A 17,870-nucleotide genomic window follows, 5' to 3' on the forward strand; every position below is an offset into this window, starting at 1 on the left:
AAGTGGATGTTGTAAAGCACTGCCCCTACATGTACATCAAGGTACTGCTGTGTTTATGTTGAGTGAATCAAATTAATCACACATCAGAGCATATGAAACAGTTAAAGCCATAGCTTTATTTAGCAGGCAAAAATAGTAACAAATCATAAAGTATACTCTGTATAAAGCAATTAGTTAACTTTACTTAAAAAAGTAAGTACACCTTTTGTTTTAAAATGAGGTAAATAAACTATGTGCATAATTATAGCAATTATTTAAGTCAACTTAACAGTTCCAAGATGGTGCAACAGGTTTATTCACTGTTTTTCATATTCACGCCTCTGATTTGATGCACAAAGTTGCCAGATTGCCAAACAAAACAGGAGCAAGCATTCCTGAGTATCGAGTCTTACACAGTAAGCTGATCAGCTAATGTTTATGTTTAATATTTGTATTGCTTGCAAATTAAAACCCATGTGTGACTCTAATTTCAGAGCTCTAATTTCTGCTATCGTCCTCACAGTTTAGCCTGCACCGCATAGATTGAGGGAGCATTCAAGACAAATGAATTACACTGTTCTCAAATATAGGTAAACTGGTAGTGAACAGTTACACAGAAGTCATTGTGACAAAGAACACACATTTTCAAAAGAGAATAACTGACTTTAGCATTGTTTTCAGATAAAAAAATAAATAAATAAATAAAAGTAAACTACAAAAACTAAAATAGTTTCTAAAATACTGCAAACATACAGTATTGTGGTATTTGTATGCTTTAGAAGTGGCAAAATCCTTTAAGGCAACAGGTTTATTCACTTAAAAATTTTTTTTAAAAAGTTGCAATGACTATGTATTTCGCACTTTTCTCAGTCTTTATGTTATTTTCACTGGAGGTCAGCTCATGGTATATATCTTTGAGGTGTAAAATGGGTCAGACTCCCTGTTTGGCTGTCCTCTGTCCTCGTTCAGATTTTTTTGTTTAAACTGTAGGGTTTTTAAGATTGAATAGTTACAGGAACTAGTAGCCTCCAGGCCCCATTCTAAAAAAAAAAAAAACTACTATTCTACTGGGCCATTTTCATGATTGCATTTAGACTATTACTAGAAACTATGTAGTGTTGTGAAAAAAAAAACACAAAAAAAAAAAAAAAACTGCAAGATGGAGGAAGCTTCATTTGAAGGTATAGTACATTATCTAGGGGTTTTTTTTTTTGTGATCGTGAAGTTATGGAATTTAAACAGCAAAAGGAGAACCAAATCACATATTACTAGTAGCTAGTAGCGCTATACCAACTAGTAGCTAGCTATACCATTGAAGCAGAAAACAGCACAGCCAAACGCAACAGGTAAATGCCACTAAAATTTGCTTTCTGAAAGATTATGTCTTGAATATTTAAGATACACATTTTTTAATCGCACACATTTGCCCCGTCAGCACACACTTTTGTCACTTAGCTGGATTGATCCCTAAGGTGGAAATCAAATCTCCCAAAAATGGGATAATTCTGTCAATAGTTCTAGGAACTTTTCATCAAAAAGCACAAAACATTTTTCCATCTAGTGCTTCAAATCTGCTAATTTAAATTAGAGATAACAATATTACAGTTGTACATACAAACATATGCAAGAACCTTAAAATAAGAGTTTCCATCCAATGTGTTAAAAAGGATAAAATGCGTCACTTACTGGCAAACAAGAGTGATATACTTTCCTTCAAGTCCTTGCTTTATCAGGGGTCGCCAGAGCGAAATGAACCGCCAAGTTTGATATATGATTTATAAAATTAACTTTCTGCAAACCATAGCAGATGTTTTTTCCTCTAAAATAAATCAGTTACACTCTCTCATATTCTCTTGCATTTGTAGGCAGGTGCATGATTTTGGTAACACAACCATGTGAAACAGTTCTGGGAGAAAACTATACAAAATAAGTTTGATGATGGACATTCACTAATATTAACTAATATTAAAACTAAATATCAGACTGGATTGCACATCTTAGTGTTTCCATTCCTTTTTTATACAAGATGTTGATAAATTTACAAATTATATAGACACCTTACTTCATTTTATTATTATGTTGTCTCTGGTGTATCCAAGTGCTTTTTGGACCTAAATTAACTGTGGCCAAAAACTATCAGGAAATTTAGTTTTGTGAGAATTTACCAATTTTCTCAATTAAATTATTTTATTATTATTAACGTGAAAAATCAATGTTTCATCAATTTGCAGTCCTATATATACTTGGATAGAGCAACAATTTAGGTACAGACACCTTTTTTTCTACGAGTCTGGGTTAATTATAAGATTACAATACAAACAGAAAAGTATTGTAACGTCTTTGGCAAGACTGAATGAGAAAATAACTCCACTAAAGTTTTTACCAATTCATTTTTTTTCATATACTTTGTTGTACATTCACATATATTGGTGTCTGAACAATCCACAGTGAGCAAAGCAAAAGGCAACAATGGCAAAGAAAAAAAGCCCTGAGATGGCTGGAGCTGGAAGGAAGAAAGAGCAGCGCATCCAGAAGAGAGACCGTTTGATCCACGGCACATTGCAATTATGGATTACAGTGTGTCCAACTACAAGGCAATTCCAGCTGGGTGAATGTAAAATAAATTGTGAAAAAAACTGCACAGCTGTGCCAGAAATAACACTGTGCCAAAATGAATATATTGTGCCAAAAGAAAACCCAACTAACCCATTCAGTCACTTAAACTGAAAGGCCAAACGCCACTGGCATCACTAAATGGGATAAAAGAGAATGATTATAGTTTTCAAAAGGTTGTCAAAAACATAATATTTAAACGTGAACCTCGTCTTGCAAGCAATACCATACCACATTATTTTTCTCTATGCAACACAATACTGCATTTTTTAAAATAATAAATAATTTCAATTTTCTAATAATTCTCTAATGAGTAAATTAAATAAAAAAATATTCTCTAATAATTATTCTCTAAACTATTCTCTATTTTCCAATAAATAAAACTAAAAAAACAGCTACATATACCCACATATACTAAGGATGCTCTGATCAGGATTTTTTGCAGCCAATACCGAGTATCGATTCCTTGTCGAGTACAGATTCTAATGCTTTAAGCTTTATAATGCATTAAGCACATTTTTAATCTTAATTATGAAACTTATAGGAAGATCTGGCCTTACCTAAGAGAATAAATAAGGAATGCTGCATATAATACCTTAAACTTAAACACGTCTCTTATAACCATTTAGGTGTAAACATGGCCAGAAGCTACTTTAAAAAAGTCATGGCCAGAAGCAACTTTACAGAAAACGATACATTTATTAATTTTACTTTGGCTTGGGCTATGTATAATATATGGGAGCGCTTGTGCGTATTCCTATGCTTGTAAACTAATAAACAAACACCTGTGATCGGCTCATGAGATCGGCCACACTGGCAAGTACCGATCAAGTCATGAAATGTGATTATCGGCCGATACCAATCTCTGGCTGATCGATCGGAGCACCTCTAATATGAACACATTTACAATATGAGTTTAAAGTTTTTTTCGTATAAATGTCCCAAATGATTTATTTGCATCCGAGAATATGCACAGTAATTTCTTTATTCTTACAACCTAAATAAAAGCTGGGATGCTTGTAAAATGCTAGGAATTTGAGTGACAAAAAAAAAAATAATAACAAAGAAAGCAACTTAAGAGCTTAGATAAGATAACGTAGCATACTGTACGTTTATGCTTAATCCTACTGATCATCTCAATATTTCTCATTGTTCTAAATTCTGTGGTGAAGTATTGTGCCGGGGGTCACACAAGGAGAGACTTACTCATCCCTGAACAGTGTGAAGGATTTGTCCTTTAAGTAAAGTCATTGGTGGCCTTGGTGGTCTCTATCTATTGACATAAATTAGCATTAGAGCCAGAGGGCTGTCATTCAGTTCAGCAGGTAATTGTTGTCATCTATTCTGACTGAACAAAGACAAGGTCTCAGGTCTCTGTGGCCATTACTCAGACAACAACCTCACATCTGTCCATTTTAACACCTCAGCTCTCTAAACTTTGGGACTACAGTGTAGCAGCTACAGAATTTCATATTATCAAGTATTATCACTGTGTGACTGATTTCAAGGTTGTTTTGTATTGTCTAAAATAGACTTCATAATGGGTTCTGGGACTTAGATATACTATTGTAGCATTTGACAGCACACTGTTTAGCGAGTTGCAGGGAATACATTGACACATGGGATCTTAAAACAAATTATATAGATACATTCTGTTCATAATATGACATATATATATATATATATATAACACTGTTAAACCAGGTTTCCATCTTCAGTGAAGCAAATCCTTTCAAAGTTCACACACAAAAGAAAAACCCCAAGTATGAAAGTATTCCAACTTCAAAATTATGCTTAATTTAAGGTGCAACTAGGTGCAACTTACTTTTATATTATTAGTAATTATTTTTCCAATTAACTAGCAATATTTAGGACGAAAAATATTATAAGGGGAATTTATATTTCTATAAAACTCTTGCAACAATAATAAAGACAATATTCTTAAACTTTTTTTTTTATTCAAATCTGAAAAATCTGTAATGCACAAAAACCTTGCACACCGAGTTTAATATTTATTATTTAATTAATTGAGAAATAATTCACAAAACAATACAAAATGGAGTGTTTAGGTAGTGAAGGTGATTTTGTTGTCTTCTCCCTGCTTAACAAAAAAAAAAAAAAGAAAATGAGAAAAAAATTGGGTCCATCCCATCCTTAGATTGCAGAGATAGGGTTCCACCTTCGTATCAAAGAGCTGTGCAATTATCCTAACACATTCAAAGTTTGCTTCAGGATGTCTATGGCTCAGTTTGATACTTAAAAATAAGACCACCAATTTTGGTGAACCAACTGATTCTGAACAGAGATTGGCAGTTTGTCTAAAGAACAGAGATGCAAACAGACACACACACCTAACTGTACTGACAAACTAGCATACAATAAACCACAGAACATTTGTGTTATATTATCATAGTTTCTCTGGCACTAATATAGTTTGCCTTTTGCTTGTATGGTGGCCCTGAATTGTTAAAACACCTCTCAAAATGCCTTTCCCCACGCAAATACCTTGAAATATTGAACCCAATTCAAACTTTTTTAGAACGAACAAAAGTTATGAAGGTAGTGTGTCAATACGTTTGACACAACATAAGGCAGAATTTATTGCTTAACGTCATAAATTACAGACCAAAATTTCTGATTCAGTGCGCAATATCCTTTACACAACAAAACAAGTCTAAAGTTTGTTGACAATCTCTGAAAGTGGTCTAAAAGTGGACATACTCAAAACAATTTATACCTCATAGCACCTTTTTCTAGTGCAGTCCATCTGTAAACGAACTGACAAAATTCTTCTGAATATAAGGAGTAAACAGGGCCTCAATATTCACTACGGTTCAAGTCTCCTGTTTTCATAGAAAGAAATTCATCCCGAAAAAGTAAAAGAGCTTTAATTGACCTTTCTGTGACTTTGAAACTGAGACCTTGTGTGGACATGCACGCTCCTAAATGCTTTCAGTCAGGCTGTTTGCTCACAATGACACTGTCCTAGTTTCTCAGAGCAGAGAGCAGACCTGAGGGGTTAATTCAGTCCAGCCGGAAAAAAGAAGAGATAAGAAAGGAGCAAACGAAAAGAGAAGAACTGTGACTACGAAAGCAGGGTTCAAACAAGCTGCAGAAACACAAAAAGCTAATTTCGAAATCCTTCAATAAAAGCTTTTTCCTTAATCTGCTTTTCAAGTGAGCTGATCTTTGTGACATAATGAGGATTGCAACGCTACAAAACTCTACATCCCACACCTGCATGCTTTCATGACCCGCATACATGCAAGTGGATGCAATTCGACACCAGTAAGAACAGAGAGCATCCGTGCTATAGAAGGGCTAAAATTAGCAAGCAATCTCCCTGAGCCTCTTTTTCACAGTGGCGCACATTGAAGAGTCAATGATTACAGCCTGTCTAGAGTCTGAAGATGCTGACGTTGAACTCCTCAAGCGGCACATTAAAGTGTGCTGAAAAAAGAACAGCATTTCATGACTAAGGAAGCAGTGGGGTAAACTGATTACAGTACTGAACATGCTGGACAGGTGCAGTGGGCTTTGTAAAAGCACAGAAATGAACATTATGTTGTTAAGAGTTTGTACTGTGCATGTGGTGAGACTATAGTGTGAATGGTGGCATGTCACAAATGCCAAAGCTCTGTTCCTGCCTACAGTAGACATTGCAGATAAAGGCTGACAGCAACATTAAACTGTAAATTCTAAAGCAGCATTGCATGAATCCATCATACATAATGCAATGCCAGCACAAACTGATGCTTTTGAAGTTAATGTAGGATCCAAAAAATGATCACAATGACACCAACTGCATGTTTGTGTTGAAAAATCCCTTATATAGCTATTTTTAGAAAAGGGGGGTGCATCTGCATAAAGTATAATAAATTACCAGGTACAAATTAACTACTTTATCAGTTTTTTTTCCCCCAGACTGTTGTCAGATGCAATTTAAATTAGTCACTTTATATATTTCATAGCTACAAAAATAATTACTTCTTGCTTTAAACTCGCTTCTGTGAGGTTCTACAAAATCCTCTTGACCAATATTCCTGCCTCAAATTTATTATGTTGTAAAATATTCTATATTTTAGTTGTCAAAAATGTGTGAGAGAACATATATTTTGTATATAAAAAAATGTATACATATATACATCTTAATAATGATCATATTAGATCATATCTATGGGGACTGGTGGGTAGCTGCTGGATATACAACATGTAAACTCATCAACGTCTCCTAAAATACATGAAAGTGTACTCTTCTGTTCAAAACAGTGTGCATGTGTTGTGTATAAGCACACGTCATTAGTTTAAGTGTAAAATGATTATCATTTATGAGTCCATAGACATCGGTGTGTATGTTACAAACCATAAATGTTTTGTTTTGCTAGTACAATTTATGTTGTCTGCAACCCACAACAAATTCATTAAAAATACAGGCAAGTATTTCTGTTTTCCAATCATAATGCATTACCAATCACAGAGTTAACCACCTTTGATTTTTCAAAAGGAGCTACCAGGAACTAATTTGGAACTAATCGAGCTGTTTTTGCCAGGCTTGAGGGAAAGTAATTGGGACAATTATTTATTGCTATTATTTTTACTTAATAATGATGTTAAAACAATGCATTTTCAGTACCACCAAGCATGAGAGCATGTTCTAGTACACCCCAAAACAGAATTAAGACTTTGTAAAAGAGCATGACAGGACCATAACAACATGCACAAAAAATAAACACATTTTATTGATTAAATTGCAATAAATGCCAACTGCAATTTCTGGATCACTTTAATACCTGCTTCATAGGAGTTTTACAGAAGTGCACATTATGATGCTGAGACTGATGCTCTTTAATTGGTGACATTTGACAAATGCCATGTCAATTAAAACAATTTGCTGTTTTGATTTATGGCTTGTGTTTGCAACTTACTGTTAATGTGTGTTTATAAATATATTTAAATCAACAATTTTCAGATTTCCGTATTTCCCTATTCGTGTTGGTCTCACACACCCCAATAGTTGCTCTGAGCGACTGTAAAGTAAACTGAAAGGGACAAGGAAGTTTGTACTTTGCTAACAACGAGCAATGAGCTGTTTACTTAGAAAGTAATGGGTGACAACAAGTGTAGCAACAGAGATTTTTTGGTTTGACACATTTAAAAGGATGTGTTACTGCTTGTTGATTGGTCCTTTTGGTCTGGACCAAATAGAATGACCAAAGAAAAAGACTTAATCCTAATTCATTTAGCATTTGGACAAATTTTTATTTTGTATGTTAAAGTACCAAAAAACAACAATTATTTTTCTTTCACAAACACACACGAACATCAGTTTCTAATACCTATATTGAGCTGTATTTAGCAACAAGGAAGAGTACAAAAGCAGATATTATATTATTGTTATGCTCGCATATTGTAAAATGCTGTTTCTGGTTTATTTAAATGTCCTGGGTACAGGTTATGTTCATATTCCATCTTTCCAGAGGTCTTGGTCTGCTTGTTTGGTGGGTGGATGCAAATTGCACCAAAGTTTATTTTAATTAAACAAAGCATTGCCTAAAACACGCACAGTATGTACTGGTCCATGTTTCTTATGAAGTTTTTTTTAGCATAAGTTTTATCAGTAGAAGGTTTTCAAAATGCAGAGCAAATGTAATTTCTCCTGCTAATAATAAACAAACCAATAACCTTTTCCAGTACAAAACATTTTAATATTTGATAAGTCTCCCAGATTGTTTTGATGTAAATATTGGAGTTTACAACGGTAAACTGTGGTGATTTCATTGGCAGCAACTTTATGTTGTTGTTTTTTTATCTAGTGTCATGCATTTCCATGCTTTCATCTCTTAAAGCTTGCTAAGTGTTAGGACTACCAATGTGGGAAAGATTACATTGTTTGTTTGTTTTTTCAAACTTACAACACCCTCCAATTTGTAGTGTGTGTGTGTGTGTGTGTGCACATCTGCATCCACACGTGTTGAGACAAAGAGCTCCATCTCAATAAAGAGAGATCCAATTAAACCTTCTGACCTACATAAGCCAAAGACTGAACTTCTCCACCAGCCAGCAGCTTAGAATATAAATTTCAGACCTAGAACAAATGAGCGTGTGTGTGTGTGTGTGTGTGTGTGTGTGTGTGTGTGTGTGGGAGAGAGAAAAAGAGAGATTAAATAGTTCAGACATTCAAAAAACAAGTCAGATTCTTTAAAGTAACATGAATATTGTTTTACAATTGAGCAAATTGCTTGAAGTTGATTGACTCAGAGCTCCTGCAATGTGGATCAAAATGAACTGCTTGCCTTGGTCTTTTCTGCTGTGCCCTGCTGGTGAATTTTCTGATGTGTAATTTGAGTATATTTTGTTTTTTGATATATTTATTGTTGACTGTAGTGTTCTTTGGTCATCTGATATTGTTGTTGCATTTTTAGAGGTTACAGCGTTCTGAAAAAAAAGCTATATCTGCATGTTTTCTTACAACAAAAACACTTACATAACATTGGGATTAGTATGTCCCAAATGTAAACACACATAAATTAAAAAAGTAGAAGTCACCAATGTTTGAAGTGTGAACCTATGGAAGATTTTTCCTCCGACATGGGCTCATTCTGAAAAAGTAGCCCTATATAAATTTCTATAGATTGCGAATCATGTAGCCAGATTTACATATGGCTGCATTTTCTCTTTAAAACAAAGTGGTCAAATCTGAAAACATGGTAAAAATCATGGGTCCTTACTTTTTCTAGATTGCTTTTCAAAACACTATTGCTTGGGTTTAGGGAAGAAGGGGGGTGGGTCAGTCGATGGGTCGGTCAGTCAGTCAGTTGACAGCGGCCTCTGGTGTATTTACGAAAACAAAAACTGCAAAAATAATAATAATAATACAACCCCCTGGGACATAAAATGTATGGATTGTATATAGACCATTGTTTTCAGACTGAGCATGGGTTGTTTTCCTCACTTTAACTTTGTTTCATAATAAATTGAAAGATAATAAATGTTTGATGGTAGAGATATATTGATGGTAAACTGTGGTATCAAGATGCAAATTAAGGCTGATACTACTACAAAAAGTGTGATGTCTAATTACCAAACACAATTACTCTTTTAAAGGCGATCAATTTAGCTAAGTGCTAACATTTACATTTAACACAAACAGAATGTGACAAGTGCACTGGGCATCTAGACACAAACACAGATTTGAAGCAATTGAATTTAGCAAAGTGCAAGTAACATTTACAAGCAAATAAACTGAATGTGACAAGGACACTTGTGGTTTTAAGATGCATTAAAAATCAAGGGAATGCATTTAGCTAAATGCTAATGTTTACATTTGAACAAAATAATGTAATAAGAGTAAAGACCTACAATGTACTTACTATATACTTTACTAAACATATATTTTACAAAAAAAATATAGCAACGCACATATCTATAGTGAAGGTCAAAATTAGGGAACAATTTATGAACAATTTTATTTTATACTGTGGCTATACTTTGCTAATACACTATAAAAACAATCGTTAAATGCATGTAAAAAAAATAAAATAAATACCGGGCAGCTTTGGTTGCCATAATATAAACATTAAAATAGATGGTAGAGACATTTCTGAATTTAGAATAAACTACTGTATTTATGGTGAAAACCATAGTAATGTAAAAAAAAACAAAAAAAAAAAACATGCAGGTGAGTCATGCAGGGAACTCTGGGAAAGTCAATGTATGTTTCTCAGTAGCAGATGGAAGGGTAAACTTAAAGCGCAGTAAAAATGACATTTGCAACCCTATTTGCTGAAATAACAAAAGAAAAACTCTACGATGGTGTTATCGAGACTTTCAGAAAAAGCAAAAAAATAGTGTGGGACCAATGATGGCAACCAGAGGATAGAATAATATCAAATGTACTCTCAGCCCCATAGACGCTGCATTAGAAACACCTCACATAATCGGTAATTATTATTATTTTTTTTGCAATTTAACAAAAACATAATATAAAACATTCATAAATGCATATAAATGTTCAAATGTTTTTAAAAAAACTAAATAATAAAAACCTTCAACATTTTAAGATTATGATGACTGAACGCATCTTGACAGTCTTGTGAAAAGGCTCCGTTCACTGCATATATAAAGGAAACCTGCTAACCAGATTTTACTGTAGCATTTTTACAGTTAAAATCACAGCCATTTTTGTTTAGTGTAAAACTGTTTTTTTTTTTTTTTGGAAGGGGAAGTTATATTCAGCAATTCATTACAATATATAAAGTAATTTATGAGAGTAATGTGGGATTGAATTGACAAAATATATAACTACCTATCTGGCTCAGTGAAATCAATTAAAAAAAAATGTGCTTCACTGGAAGGTTTCCATTTTCTTCAGAATAACAGTTAAGAGATGAACCACTGACATAAAACTAGAATCAATTGAAACTCAATCTTTTTACATTTTTTATTGACTGCTGCACTTTTGTTCAGTTAATGTCCTTCAAAACATTATTCCACACAATGACAAAAACTGTTTCAATAATGAAAAGCTGACAATTACTTTTAACAGCACACACACACACACACTCCCAAAACACCTATACGTTTGCATTCTCTCTCACACGACCAAAAACTCTTAAGCATCCAAGTAACTAATGCAGGACTGAGCTCAACACTCAACAGCTGCATACCAACAGTGAATGGAGGAACCGAGCAGAGAGGTAAAAAGAGAAGAGCGATCCCCTTTCCCACGTTTCATTAGAATAACTGTGCGTTCTTTTCATATGAGGACAATGGCGGCCCATCGTTCATGGTAATGTATGCAGAGATGGGTTTCACTCAAAAGCTTAAATATCAGTCCAGCCATTGTAGAACTGTAGACAACAAGTCCATCCGAAAGCCCTTACCCAGCACTCTATACCTTACACCATTCACTCAATGCTTGTTCGTATGGATTTTGATTAATTAAACAAGCAAAAAGCACAAGAAGAGCAAAATGTATTAGACAATGGTGGTCTAAAAGGACATTTTCGTCATTCTTTTAAGCAAAGTTTTGGCACCGAAACATTATTAGCTCATGATTGTTGAAATAACTTGTTTAAATGAAGTTAAAACAACACAATTCTTGAACGTTTTTGACTATTTACATATGTTTTGAAGAATTTTACAAATTTAAATGATAAAAACAATGCTACATTTATCATCTTGTGTTGGGATGACAATATATAAATAAATAATTTGTAACATTAATTAATTATATAAAGATATATATATAATTTATAACATTAAATATTTTTTAACGGCAATATAAAATGAATTGTGGTAGTTATCAAAATATTTTGGTTGTCAAAATTTGTTGATTCAGATTAAATGGCTCAACGAGAATAAAATGTGTTCAATGTAAACTCAAATGATAACTCAAATAAAAGTAATTTTATCTAATTGGTGCTAATTTACTTTGGTCTTGAGTTCCATTTGCTTAAATAAAGATTAAATAAAGGCTTAAAATTAAATGGAAATGTGTGCTATATCAAGTTAATCCAATGATTTTTAAAAACCTTTTATTTATTTATTTTTTGAGTGTAAGAAAAGTAAATATTGCAAGTAATACAGTAAGTATAGGTTGGTTAAAATCACATGGTTCTAATGACGATGACGATGTTTGATCTGATAAATTGAGATGGAGGGAAGAAAGTAAAAATCTGAATGGGAGACACCAAGGAAAGGCCATATTTTTGCAATTTATACCACATTTCAAAGGAGGTATAAATAGAAAATAAGCACAAATGTTGGACGTGATCATTATATTACAAAGAGGGCTGATTTTTCTACTGAACTAAAATATATATGCCTGTCATCTAGGTGCTGTCATCTATAAGCTATTACATTACATAATTGGAAACATCCAGTGTTTGGAACCATACTATAGATAATTACTCAAATTAAACTGTCATAATAATTATATTGTTGCTGTGGTAGAACACAACTGTAGTAATAAACAAATTATTCAATAGGCTTCTACTATACTAATAGGTTGTCTACGTAATAATTATACACCATCACAATGCACCACAGTATGCACTAATGTTACAGTATTTATTACAGTTTATCAGCTCACTATGTTTACAGTTTACTACAGTATTCTGAAGCATTTATTTATAAAGAGTTGTACACAATATACACTTCACTATCTGGTTCAAAAACATGTTTATTATAAATTACTATAGTTTTTTACTTGTGGATATCAGATTTCACAAAATAACAGATAAAAACATGCAAAAACATGAACGTATCGTCTACAATATAATTTATTTATTTTTGTAAGGGGGAAAAGTAATAACAATAATAACCGTCTAGTTTTGTCACAAGGGTTGCATTTCTTTTTTGTTATCAATGAACTTACCACCATCAAATATTCTGCTGTGCATATAGATGTTAGTGTTAGACTTGGATTTTTTTAAAACAAGACAGAGATTTCATTGCAGCAATTACATGGCTGGGTTATTACTTATATTATCCTTGATTTTGTATAAGTGTAGTGGTTTATATCAGATTTTTTTATAACACAATGAACATATTTAAACACATAGCCTGTATATGTATAAGCCTGTATATAATCTTTATTGGTGTTGCCAAACAAATTATCGCATTCAAAATAATTTTGTACATATAGATGTAGCCTATTGAAAAAAACTTTTTTTTTTTTTTCCGTTTTTCAGTTTCTTAAACTTTCCCTCCTATATGAGCAAAAACATTTGGCCATCTATAAAAGCTGTTCAGCATTTCTTATTTAGGCCGATTTAAACAATTGTAAACAACATAAAACAGAAACATTTTGATGTTCTGATAGCAATTCCTATGTAGAAGAATCACTTCCTGCACTCAATCTGAATTTCGTGCGTCACCGATGCGTCACAGATGACGTCATGTGAAAACAACCAATTACAAGACAGAAAATATATTAAATATATTAAATAACATTTTACATATATTAATTACTTGTTTTACTTGAAATGCACTGTTAAAAAGAGTAAATGAATACTATGAAAACGAAGGCACTCTCATGACTTCGATAAATATGAATAAAATGTTTATTTTAAAGTGCTTAGTGTTCTTTGTAATTGTAAAAACTTGTTTTCTATAAACAAATTACTTCTATATATTTTATTTCGGTGCAAACCCTGACCTCCATTCAAACCCTGACCTCCAATCAGGCTTGTTTTGAACTTGCTTGTCGTTAATCAACTTATTTAATCATGTGAGCACTCCACGGCACTGGTAAACAAAGCCTCCTCAGTTCTTTCTTTGCCAAGCCAACAACAGGACTCACGTACTTCAGATAATACAGTAGGCATTAATTAAAAACAGACAGACGCAGGGAATGAGAAGGAGGAGAAGAGGAGGCCGGAGAGAGAAGAAGCTGACAGTAAGCCGACGGGGAGTTGGGTGTTTTATTTGTGAGTGGACACAATGTGGCACATGACAGCCCGTTTCTGAGAGACTTTGTCAGACTCAGCAGAGGAAAACTGCACTCCCTTAGCCTGTAATTAACAAGCACTTACTTTAAACATGCGCACACTGTTTACTACCATATGTAAAACTAAACTAAGTTAGAAATCAACCTGTTAACAAGAAAAGAACAACACTGAGTTCTTAATTGTATTCTCAGAAATAGGGTATTTAAGTACAAATGTTGCACGATGTTGGAAAAATATGAAATTGCAATATTTGGTTTAAAATAGCTTGGTCATAAAATAAATCATAACGTCTTTATCTTTTAATCTTCAATAAATATTCTAATCCTTAATGTGGCTATTGCCTAAACACACATTTCAATTTTGATGCTCAAACGATATATTGTTCAGCCCTAGTACAATAGCCCAAAAGTGAAAAGATGTTGGAAAAAATATAGTTTTACATATTATATGTCGATGCTTTTTGGTTTCTTCTGGCAAAACCTATACAGTTCTTTATATACATTCAAGTGTCCCTTTGGTCTCAGAACAATTCGAAACAATGCGAAATGATTGGTTCAATGTTTTCATTAATAAAGATACAATTCTTTGTTGGAACGAAATATTGTCTTAAGTGCACACAAAAGTAAATACAATGTTTCTTAAGGATACCAAAACATTTTCTTGATAACATGAGAAGAGAGAATCCAACAGACTTTAGCAACAAAGTTTTCGAGACCATGCAAAAAAGAAAAACTTTTCTTTTTACTTTTTTTACTTTCTCTTTTTACTTTTCTTTTATATTAAAACCCAGTACTAAAAAATAATAATAAAAAAAGTTCTGAAATCCAATACAATCTTTTTCAGAGTAACAGATTAAGTAATTGTGAGAAGTTCAGGAGTGAATTTAACATTTAACTTTTTTTTTTTTAAACATGAAACTTTTACAAAAGATTCTAAAAGGTTTTGTCAGCACATTAAACATTAGTATTTACAAAGTTTGTTGAGAGAATGTAACTATTTCTGGTTGACCCAAATATTTTTTTCAGAGAATCCAAAAAGTTTTGCAAGCAAATGTGATGTTTTTTACCCCTTTTTTCTGAGTAAGAACTGGAATTATTTTGTGAGTGAATAATAAGATTTACCTAGAATGCAATACTTTGTCAGAAATGTCCAAAAGGATTGCAAGCATAGTTCATATTTTTCTGTTACTGGTTTATGGTGCTTTTGAAAGAAGGTTAAACTCTTTTTTGGACCGACCAGACCAGTGCTGATGATGTCAGAGGTAAAGCTTTTGATGTTCTTTGGCAGGCCATGCTGACCACAAACATCCTAATGCCAAAATGGCAAAGTTCTGGAACTTTGCAAGTGAGCTGAAACTAAAGCGAGCTGGGTTATTTTCTCAACAAAAGTAGCCCATATTCAAAAAGCAGGCAGATTTTGATAAATGACATCTTAGCTGTACGTGAAAGAGTGTGATTCAAAGAAATGACGTTAGAAAACCAACTGCAGCCTGAAGCTGAATTTGAGCAGATACAAATGAAAGAAAGAACATCTTCCCACATTAGCCATTTTGTAAAAAAAAATAGTTTTATCAAGTCAGAGAGCAACTGGGAAAGCGTTTCATTGCAGTAGCAGTAACAATTAAGCTTGTCACATCTGCAGAGTTATTAATCATAACCACACACGTGCTAAACAGATCCACTGTATATTGCAGGCCACTTTGCCCCCTTAAACCTTGAAACTGCAAGAGCAGAATTTAATTAACTCATGTACTCATTCACTGTTACGAAGTGAAATTCCTAATAATATGAATCATTCATTACACCATGTGTAAATATTCAAAGAACTTGTCTGCATGAATGGAATAAATCTAAATTGTATATGACCATTTCAGCACATGGCCTTCTTCAATTACAGTAGTAATGAAAAAGATACTAACAGATGCCCTGAACTCCCCCCCCACACACACACAGGCACACTTGTACAGCTATCTTTATAGGGACTTGTAATAAATATAATACTTTTTATACTATACATAATGTATATTCTATCACCGTACCCCAACAAAAACAGTCCCTGCAATGTCAAAATATATTGGTATTGCTATATGTGGGGGAAAATTTGGTCCCCACAATGTGAGAAATACAAGACACACACACACACACAAACGGACATTTAACATTTTGACTTGCAAAATATGCTACTGTACATATAAACAGGATTTAACGTCCTAAAACCGGGACCCTTGTTGTGTAAAGCGTCCACATTTATAGCAGTACTGACACTATAAGTGGTTAGGAATCACATTGCGATTTTACTTTATTTAAGTAAACCACTACAACCACTAAAACACAAAATATAAAGGATTAAAATATTAAAAAACATATTATTTTCTAACCTACATAGATATAAAAACCATACTTTCATGCCTTCTTCATCTCAAGAGACTTTTTTCAGTTCATTTATAACAATTTGCATTTTTTTATATGCATATTTATATTTGTTTTATTAAAAACAAGCTTAGATTTGTCCACCTGTCAGGTTTTAGACCATATGGGGCATATCATGTGTATTTGGAAATAACTTTTTTAACATACTTTGTTATTATTGTTCATTTGTTCGTTTGCTGGGAATTAAAACTGAATTTAGAAATAGTTTTGAAACAAATCTTTGCGCTTGACAAACGAAATTAATTATTTATAGGCTAATTGATCACTGTGTGTACAAGATTTCCCTATCCACTAGAGCAGGGATCACCAATCCCGGTCCTGGAGGGGGGGAGGGTTTAGCTCCAACTTGCCTTAACACACCTGCCTGGATGTTTCAAGTATACCTTGTAAGACCTTGATTAGCTTGTTCAGGTGTTTGATTAGGGTTGGAGCTAAAATCTGCAGGGCACCGGCCCTCCAGGAACAAGTTTGGTGACCACTGCACTAAAGCAAAAGTGAAAGTAGATAATGAGGAAGCCTTATCTCTTATTCTCGTGTTGCAGATGCTCTGTTTTTCTGTTTTTTTGCTATAGTGAAATGCTCAGTTTTTCCACTTACCAAGTCCGTCATGTAAATAGCAAATGCGCTATGGCGTGATACAACTGGCTCTTAAAGGAAATGGGAGATGAGACTCTGATTGGTTTTTTTTCAAAACACACCTATAACTCATTAAGAAAATAAGCTCAACCCTTTTAGACCATGCGCCACAGTGCAAAGCGGATTTTTCTGTCCTTATAGTAGCAAAAGTGGATTCTGACAAACCTTTAATACGTTTCCGCCCTGCGCTTTGCACTTTGTGCATGGATTGTCAAAATAGAGCCCTTTGAAGTTATTGAGGCAAGTCATAATTAATAACTTGATAATAGTGAAAATGTTACCTTAAAATAAAGTGTGACCATTTTTTTTTTAAGAGGATCTATCATTAAAAAAAAACAGTGTTTAAGCACAGTAGTGTGGCAACAGTGGGTGAATATAGCTAGACTCTAAAGTTATAAAAAATAATAATATTTTTTAGAATCACATTTAATACAAAAAAAAAAAAAAAAAGTCAACAGAAACATTGACTGCTGCTATGCAGACACATTTGTTGCTCTGCCTTGTGACAAAAAGGGCTGGGAGCATAATTCCATTTGAATTTAAAGAAACAGTCAACAAAACAACACAATATGGATCACAATAAAGCCTTAAAGGGGCAGTTTCAAAGAACTATTTAAAAAATCTGTGTGGTATTTTGAGTTGAAACTTCACATTTACATTCTAAGGACATTAGAGAATTATCTTGTAAAAAGAAACATAAAAAGTCCCCTTTAACTATTAAATGAAATACGCAAAAGCAAATAAGCTATGAGGTGTACAA

General features: G+C 33.3%; 1 protein-coding gene and 1 long non-coding RNA gene across 17 annotated transcripts in view; one reads left to right on the forward strand and one right to left on the reverse strand.

Annotated features, from left to right (window-relative positions):
• Window positions 1–17,870, reverse strand: part of magi2a (membrane associated guanylate kinase, WW and PDZ domain containing 2a) — a 332,684-nt gene that overhangs the window by 269,856 nt on the left and 44,958 nt on the right. The gene's annotated exons all lie outside the window — the stretch shown is intronic.
• LOC147844720 (uncharacterized) lies at window positions 7,560–10,265 on the forward strand. The gene is made up of 2 exons (XR_015483199.1): window positions 7,560–8,071; window positions 8,284–10,265. It is a non-coding gene; the product is annotated as an uncharacterized LOC147844720 (long non-coding RNA).

Source organism: Danio rerio, chromosome 4, assembly GCF_052040795.2.
Source record: "Danio rerio strain M-AB ecotype USA chromosome 4, GRCz13ab, whole genome shotgun sequence".
NCBI classification, from domain to species: Eukaryota; Metazoa; Chordata; class Actinopteri; order Cypriniformes; family Danionidae; genus Danio; species Danio rerio.